The sequence below is a fragment of the Geotrypetes seraphini genome, chromosome 2 (assembly GCF_902459505.1).
Source record: "Geotrypetes seraphini chromosome 2, aGeoSer1.1, whole genome shotgun sequence".
Classification (NCBI taxonomy): Eukaryota; Metazoa; Chordata; class Amphibia; order Gymnophiona; family Dermophiidae; genus Geotrypetes; species Geotrypetes seraphini.
In genome coordinates, this window is record NC_047085.1 from 518,913,013 (window position 1) to 518,922,804 (window position 9,792).

Here is a 9,792-nt window from a genome sequence, read left to right on the forward strand (position 1 = left end):
CCGGCAAGATTTTTTTGCGGACCAGCGGTTGAAGAACATCGCTTTAGAACATCTTTTAGTGTTCTGGTTTTGCAATCATTTCGTGCCATACCAATGTTTTGCTGAGTTTTGTTATTGATGTTGCTCATATGCTTGTGCTTGTACGTTGTTTCAAGTTGACCTAAATAAAGTTTTTAAAAACTGGAACTCTGGATATAATGGACTGTTTTGCCAGGTCCCTTGAAGTCCATTATAACGATATTATACTGTATATCTTTTTTGAGATATGGCAACCAGAACTGCACACAGTGTTCAAGGTGCAGCCGTACCATAGAGCGATACAAGGGCATTATAACATTTTAATCTTTGTTTTCCAACAAAACTGGTGAAGGGTATGGAGAAACTGGAATACGAGGATAGACTTATAACACTAGGATTGTTCTCCCTTGAGAAAAGGAGACTGCGTGGGGATATGATCGAGACCTTCAAAATACTGAAAGGAATCGACAAAATAGAGCAGAGAAGATTATTTACACTGTCCAATTTGACACGGACTAGAGGACATGTAATGAAGCTAAGGGGGGACAGGTTCAGGACTAATGTCAGGAAGTTCTGCTTCACTCAGAGAGTGGTTGACGCCTGGAATGCCCTCCCAGAGGAGATTATTGCGGAATCGACCGTCCTAGGCTTCAAGAGCAAACTAGATGCATATCTCCTTAAGAGAGGCATATAAAGATATGGTGGACTATAAATTACGCCAGGTGTACACCTGGCAGGGCCTCCGCGTGTGCGGATCGCCGGACTTGATGGACCAAAGGTCTGATCCGGAGATGGCAGTTCTTATGTTCATTCCTTTCTTGATAATTCCTAACATTCTATTTGCTTTCTTAGCAGCCGCCAAACATTGAGCGGAGGATTTCAATGTATCCTCAACAATGACACCTAGATCCTTTTCCTGGGCAGTGACTCCTAACATAGAATCTAGCAACACGTAGCTATAGTTCAGGTTCCTCTTTCCCACATGCATCACTTTGCACTTGCTCACATTAAACGTCATCTGCCATTTTGACTCCCTGTCTCACAAGGTCCTCTTGCAATTTTTCACAATCCTCTTGTGATTTAATAACTTTGTGTCTTCAGAAAATTTAATTCTCACTAGTTATTCCCATCTCTAGATCATTGTTAATTATGTTACAAAGTAGTGGACCCAGCACAGCCACAGACCCCTGGGGAACCCCACTATTTTCCCTTCTCCATTGAGATTATTGACCATTTAAACTCACTCTCTGTTTTCTGTCTTTCAACCAGTTCTCAATCCATAAAAGGATATTAGAAAGTCATGAGATAGGAGGTCATTTCCTCTGAAGTCTTTCATGAGGTACTTTGTCAAATGTCTTTTGAAAATCCAAATACACAATATCAACCGGTTCACCTTTATCCACATTTATTCACCCCTTCAAATAAATGCAGTAGATTGGTGAGGCAAGATTTCCCTTGACTAAAGCCATGTTGACTTTCTCTCATTAATCCATTCTTACATATATGTTCTGTCATTTTGTTCTTTATAATAGTCTCTACCATTTTTCCCGGCACCAATATCAGACTAATTCCCCGGATCACCTCTGGAACCCTTTTTAAAAATCGGCGTCACGATAGATCGAGTTGTTTGGAAAAATAGTCTTTTTAAGCTTTATCTAATTCCATCACATAAAAGTTACGTTGTACTCTATAAATGTGAAGATATTCTACAGTTTGATATTTACGCCAGGCTCATTCAGATGCTGTAATTTAAGCTTCAGAAAGCCTCAATGATACCAAGGATTGGCTCACTGAAAGGTGGAAACATATTGATCCAGAAAATTAGTTAAGGAAGTGTTCCAAGTAGAAGCTTGGTCCTCGAATGAAAGAATAGACAAGTTTTGTGGAAAAAAATGTCACAGGAATCCAGCCAAAGGGGATAATACTCGTTGGGTGGAAAAATGGTCAAAATCAATAGGTAAATATCAAAGAGAACCAGAAAGTGATTAGACTAGGGTATTTGGATGGGTGAAAATTTGATAATCGATGGGAGATCACTAAATCTAAAGTGTGACCCACCTGATAAGTTGAAAAAGGCGTGAATTGTTGTTAACCTAAGTCGGACAAGAATCTGAGGAAGTGGGAGGTCTTAGGATGTGTTGCTGTGTCCACATAAGAATAGCCATACTGGGTCAAACCAATGGTCCATCTAACCCAGTATCCTGTTTCCACAGTGGCCAATCTGAAGGGATGCATTTCTGAACCAGGGCATGACGATCTGCTCATAGGCCAGGTCGGCACACTGATCTGAGGCCTTGTGAAGGAAGTATGATTCCTTTCTCATTCTCTGCCATGTCGACATTCTATTACCAAGGAAAATGCTAGCACCTTGTGACGAATGCTGAGGCATTACCCTCTCCCCTCTCTTATACTCCTGTCACATATTAACCTGACACAGGTTTACCCTTATCTTATCTCGTAAGAATTCCTTATATGGGCAACAATCAGACTTTGCCTAAGCAGGCCCTGAGTTTAAGGCTAATCAAGAGAGCTTAAGGAGCATGCCTTATAACCTTTGGACTGTCACATGCTATAGTAAGATTTTAGACATTAGAAGTGTACACATTGGGAATCACTTTATTATAACCATTATCTGCTGTCATCTACTATGTATGTTATGTTACTATATTATATGTATTCAGATGTCACGTGAGATAGTAGCTTTGAGAAGCATATGAAATATGTAAACAAATGAGTTACCTTGCTATAATCCTCACTGTAAATGCATGATGAAATTATAACCTTGTAGAGCATTAGCTAAGTAATGAATAGAGCTAAGATTCTCAATAAAAGGATGAGAGACCATCCATTAGGAAGCACCTCCATCCTGACTCTAAGACTTCGTGTGTATGTTTCCTGTGTGACATCCCTACAAGTGGCGCCCGAACAGGGACCCTCGCCCTTCTTGCTCCATCTGACGATAAAACTTGGTGCACCTCATCCTCCGGGCTTATGTAACAGAATTGAAGAATATTCTGAGACATACAGATAGAAAGGCCTCTGATTCATAGTTAAACTATTTATTACAAGAGATAGGAGAGCACTGCTCCCAGTATTCAGAAAAAGGATTATTAACATTAGAAGATTGGCTTAGAGTCGGGAAAGTTTTGTATGCTGAGCCTCTGGCCTCGGCAGCCATAAGTGCGAGTGTGCCTTGGAGCAGGTTGGTACAGAGGCGCCTTCCAAGATGGCAACGGTTTCATTAACCGTTCCCCCCCTGACTATTCAAGTCAGAACACATATCCAAAAATCATACCTCCAGCACAGGTATCCTCAGCTCCTTTACAGAAAAAAAAGGCAGAAACATTAGTGCAACCTTTAAGCGCATTTCAAGCAATGATAAAAAAGGCCAGAAAGGAAGGGCAATTAGCAGCAGAGGACACGAAATATTTAATTCAAGCCTATCCAGTCACATATGCCCCAAATCCTAATGGTCCAGGACAGATGGCTACTTATCAACCATTATCCTTTACAATCTTGCGAGAAATTCGTAAATCTATCTCTGAGACAGTTTTAAAAAGTAATTTCACAGCCGGGTTATTTGAATCTATGGCTGGAGTACCTCCATCCCGACTCTAAGACTGCGTGTGTGTGTTTCCTGTGTGACATCCCTACAACAGATAAACTGATGTTTCTTTATATTCAGAACATGTGTGCATTGGAATAGTCTGAAGTTAACAGTACAACAAAAAGTTTCTATTGTGGAAAAAATGTAAATCAAACTTGTTTTAATGGTGCTTGTCTCTCTTTTCAAAGCTTAATCACAACATACCGGTTATTAAAAAAATTCCAAATCACAATGGTCCTCATTAACACCCCTTATAAGATCTGGTATATTACCGTATATACTCAAATATAAATCAAGATTTTGGGCCCCAAAAAATGGCTCAAAAATAGGGGGGTCTCAGTTTATATTTGGGTCAGCACTGACTCGCCTCCCTCCCGAACCTGTTTGCAGGCCTCTGCTGGGCCTGCCACGAGACCTGATGGTTCAGTGGTGTCTGGGACAGCAGGGAACCCTCCCACCTCCTATCCCAGTCCCATTCTAATTATTTTGATCTCCCTCCTGCCTCCCCCACATACCTTAAGTATCTCTGGTGGTTCAGCCTTAAATCGTGGTAAGAGTGACCTTCCTTTGCTTCTTCCTGTACAGAGCCGCTAGCTGATTGGCTGCTGCAAATTACCTGGGACAGTAGAGGATTAAGTGACTTACCCAGGGTCACAAGGAGCAGCATGAGGTTTGAACCCACAATCCCAGAGTTATCTGGGGCAGTAGAGGATTAAGTGACTTGCTTAGGGTTACAAGGAACAGCACGAGGTTTGAACCCACAACCTCAGAGTTACCAGGGGCAGTAGAGGATTAAGTGACTTGCCCAGGGTTACAAGAAGCAGCACGGGGTTTGAACCCACAACCTCAGAGTTACCTGGGGCAGTAGAGGATTAAGTGATTTGCCCAGGGTTACAAGGAGCAGCATGCAGTTTGAACTCACAACCTCAGAGTTACCTGGGGCAGTAGAGGATTAAGTGACTTGCCCAGGGTCACAAGGAGCAGCACATGGTTTGAACCCACAACCTCAGAGTTACCTGGGGCAGTAGAGAATTAAGTGACTTGCCCAGGGTTACAAGGAGCAGCATGGGTTTGAACCCACAACCTCAGAGTTACCTAGGGCAGTAGAGAATTAAGTGACTTGCCCAGGGTTACAAGGAGCAGCACGGGGTTTGAACCCACAACCTCAGAGTTACCTGGGGCAGTAGAGAATTAAGTGACTTGCCCAGGGTTACAAGGAGCAGCACGGGGTTTGAACCCACAACCTCAGGGTTACCAGGGGCAGTAGAGGATTAGGTGACTTGCCCAGGGTTACAAGGAGCAGCACAGGGTTTGAACTCACAACCTCAGAGTTACCTGGGGCAGTAGAGGATTAAATGACTTGCCCAGGGTTACAAGGTGCAGCACGGGGTTTGAACCCACAACCTCAGAGTTACCTGGGGCAGTAGAGGATTAAGTGACTTGCCCAGGGTTACAAGGAGCAGCACGGGGTTTGAACCCACAACCTCAGAGTTACCTGGGGCAGTAGAGGATTAAGTGACTTGCCCAGGGTCACAAGGAGCAGCACGGGTTTGAACCCACAACCTCAGAGTTACCTGGGGCAGTAGAGAATTAAGTGACTTGCCCAGGGTTACAAGGAGCAGCACGGGGTTTGAACCCACAACCTCAGGGTTACCAGGGGCAGTAGAGGATTAAGTGAGTTGCCCAGGGTCACAAGGAGCAGCACATGGTTTGAACCCACAACCTCAGAGTTACCTGGGGCAGTAGAGAATTAAGTGACTTGCCCAGGGTTACAAGGAGCAGCATGGGTTTGAACACACAACCTCAGAGTTACCTAGGGCAGTAGAGAATTAAGTGACTTGCCCAGGTTTACAAAAAGCAGCACGGGGTTTGAACCCACAACCTCAAAGTTACCTGGGGCAGTAGAGAATTAAGTGACTTGCCCAGGGTTATAAGGAGCAGCACGGGTTTGAACCCACAACCTCAGAGTTACCTGGGGCAGTAGAGGATTAAGTGACTTGCCCAGGGTCACAAGGAGCAGCACATGGTTTGAATCCACAACCTTAGAGTTACCTGGGGCAGTAGAGAATTAAGTGACTTGCCCAGGGTTACAAGGAGCAGCATGGGGTTTGAACCCACAACCTCAGAGTTACCAGGGGCAGTAGAGGATTAAGTGACTTGCCCAGGGTTACAAGGAGCAGCACGGGGTTTGAACCCACAACCTCAGGATTACCAGGGGCAGTAGAGGATTAGGTGACTTGCCCAGGGTTACAAGGAGCAGCACGGGGTTTGAACCCACAACCTCAGAGTTACCTGGGGCAGTAGAGGATTAAATGACTTGCCCAGGGTTACAAGGTGCAGCACGGGGTTTGAACCCACAACCTCAGGCTGCTGAGGCTGTACCTTTAACCATTATACTGAAAATAATTAATTCTTTAACATCACAACACTCCCTTTGGACCCCCTTAGATATCTTTATGCAAATGAACCATATCTGAATATTCAGTATATGTATCATGAGCCTTCCACTTGTGATTGTATTTGATTTATTTTGATAATATGGTTGTCGAACCTACTTTGCACTATATTGTAGTGTCATTTTCACAAATTATTAATAAAAAATTTGAAGTAAAAAAAAGAATTAACTGTTTCAATTGGCTTCTGTATTATGTTGTTGTATTTATACTTTTTTGAGAAGAGGCTTTTATTTAGATTGGCCCCATATTATGTATGGTTTTTGAACTAGTGATGTTGCCCAGAAACTCTCCCAAAAGTAAAACACGGGGGACAAGATGTGGGAGAAGCTGTATAAACAGGAGATACTGTGTTACGAGGGGCAGTGATGTGTGAAGGAGTGAAAGGAACAGGAGAGATAGAAATACAGTACAAGACTTATTCCCAGGTTTGGGAGACCACCCTCCTCCTGTAAATAGAGAGATTGTACTATATAAATGGAAATGGTGGCAGGTTAAATACACTTGTAACCAGAAAAGTTGGGACAAAGGGAAGAAACACATGTCTGACAGAAATAGAATAGCCATTCTAACAATTCTTAAAGTGAACCAAAGACAGATCAACCAAAATACAAAATTTTCAGTGATGAGAATTATACTGTTTTGTGGGGTGTCAGAAAGACCTTTTGAAGACAAACTTCAAAAACTGCTTAAGATCTTCATTCATCCCCTGTGGCTTTATGAATAGTCATTTAGATAATTATTATATAAATAAGATAATAACTTAGCTTTTTTTTCTTTTTTTCTATTAAATGTATTGCATTGCTTTCTCTAGCGGTCAGCATATATCGCTCCCCTGCAGGGGAGCGATATATGCTGACCGCTAGAGAAAGCAATGCAATACATTTAATAGAAAAAAAGAAAAAAAAGCTAAGTTATTATCTTATTTATATAATAATTATCTAAATGACTATTCATAAAGCCCCCTGCAGGGGAGCGATATATGCTGACCGCTAGAGAAAGCAATGCAATACATTTAATAGAAAAAAAGAAAAAAAAGCTAAGTTATTATCTTATTTATATAATAATTATCTAAATGACTATTCATAAAGCCCCCTGGCAGGGGAGCGATATATGCTGACCGCTAGAGAAAGCAATGCAATACATTTAATAGAAAAAAAGAAAAAAAAGCTAAGTTATTATCTTATTTATATAATAATTATCTAAATGACTATTCATAAAGCCCCCTGGCAGGGGAGCGATATATGCTGACCGCTAGAGAAAGCAATGCAATACATTTAATAGAAAAAAAGAAAAAAAAGCTAAGTTATTATCTTATTTATATAATAATTATCTAAATGACTATTCATAAAGCCACAGGGGATGAATGAAGATCTTAAGCAGTTTTTGAAGTTTGTTTTCCAAAGAAATAGAATAGGCCAGAGAATGGACGAAACACAGCAGAGGAAAGATTGACTGGGGAGGAGAGAGTAAATTCAGACATGGAAATGATTTGGAAGCAAATGCGAGGTGGGACAGTGCATATGCAAGCCTATGAGAGGAAGAGAGGTAGCATTTCCAGACTGTGTCATTTGCAAAAAGGTAAATAAGGCCAGCAGCCAGGACTGCGGCCCTTTCAGAGCATCCAAGTAGATTTTACTGAACTACCCCTAGTGGGTAGGTTCAAATATACCGTATGCTAGTACTGGTAGACCATTTTACTGGGTGGGTGGAAACCTACGCCATGAATACACCAACAGGCGAGGCTAAAATTGTGTTGGAACAAATTACTCCACGATATGGGATAGTGGAGAACATAGACCCGGATCAGTCCAAAAGTCACTTCTAGGGTGCTCCAAGGCATAATTGCAGGATTAGGAGTATCCCGGGAGTTTGATACTCCCTGGTATAATAATAATAATAATAATTTATTTCTTATATACTGCCAAAGCCATAGAAGTGAAGAAGAGCTGGGCAATCAGCGAATGGGTACAATCAGAGAATAGGTACAATCAGCAGAATACATACAATTAATAGAGGTAAGAAGGGGGGCTGGAACAATGTAAGGGTCAGAAGAAGGTGAGCAGGAAGGGAGGAGAAAGGAGGTCTAGGGGGGAAGGGTAGGGTAGGAGTCTTGGGTTACAAATCGGTTAAATAGATTAGTTTTTAATCATTTTCTGCAGTTTAGGTAGGATGAAGAGCGTGAGAAAATATTACACAGCCAGTCATTTAGATGACCTGTTTGGAAGGCAAGAGTTTTGTTCAGGTGTCTTTTGTAACGGCAGGCTTTTAGAGTTAGATGACTGAAGAGATGAGCTTTGCGAGTGGGTCTGAATGGACGATACATGGTAAAGTGGGGGACCATGTATAAGGGGGCTGAACCATGGATGGATTTGAAACAGAGGCAGGCAAACTTGAACAGCACTCTCGCCTCCAGGGGCAGCCAGTGTAGTTTTAGGTAGTAGGGAGTAATGTGATCCCAATTTTTCAGCCCAAAGATCATTCGAATTGCTGAGTTTTGGATGATACGTAGTTTTTGAGTAGTTTTTTTGAAGGAACCCAGGTAGATAATGTTGCAGTAGTTGAGTAAGCTCAGGATGGAAAATTGGACCAGAAAGCGGAATGAGGGAGCATCAAAGTATTTTCTGATTATTCTTAACTTCCATAGGGTGGAGAAGCATTTTCTGACTAGTAGGTCGGTGTGTGTTTCGAAGATGAGGTTGCGGTCTAGAGTCACTCCTAGAATTTTTATGGAGTCTGTGATGGGAAAGACTTGACCGTTCAAGGAGATTGATGAGTCTTTGATTTTGTCGTTTGGGTTGGCCAGGAAGAATTTGGTTTTATCTGAGTTGAGTTTCAATTTGAAGTCGGACATCCATTGTTCGATTTGTTTGAGGATGGATGCCAGGTGACTTTTTATCTTGGGAGTTACGTTGGTTAGGGGAAGGATTATGGAAATGTCATCAGCGTAAATGTAAAATTTGATTTCCAGTTTTTGCAGAAGGTTCCCTAGTGCAGCCAGGTAGATGTTGAACAGGGTGGGGGAGAGGGGAGAGCCCTGCGGGACCCCACAAGTGTTTACCCAGCTGGAGGAATGAGAATTGTCGCTGTAGACTTAGTATGACCTTTTAGTTAGGAAACCCTGGAACTATTTTAAGACATTGACCGAGAGACCGATTGACGCTAAGCAGTCTAAGAGGATGGAATGATCGATTAGGTCGCAGGCACTACTTAAGTCGAACTGGAGGACTAGCACACTTGTGCCCTGGCTGAACAGGGAGTGGAGGGAATTTAGTAGGGAGGCGATAATGGTTTCAGTGCTGTGACCAGGTCGGAATCCTGACTGGTTGTCGTTTAGATGTTGAATTTGTCGTTTAGAATGTTGAATGTTGAATTTCACTAGGTCTGAGTTGACTAGACCTTCCATTAGTTTTGTAAAGAAGGGGATGTTCGCTATGGGCCTGTAATTTGATGGAACGGACGACTCAAACAATAAAGAAACAACTAGCCAAATTTGTTCTCTTATGCTTCCGCGGCTGGCGTCATGATTGTAGAAGGTTTCCGGGTCTTACCGCATCTGTGTACAAAGAACGGACATTTCAGCCATCATGCTGTGGCTTTCTTCAGGGCATGCTGCGAGGTTCACGGACCTGATTGAGAACAGGGCAGTCTGTGGGTCAAGAAATTTGAATTTAAGGTGGGAAAATTTGTTGGGCTGACCTGATTGATTCTAGA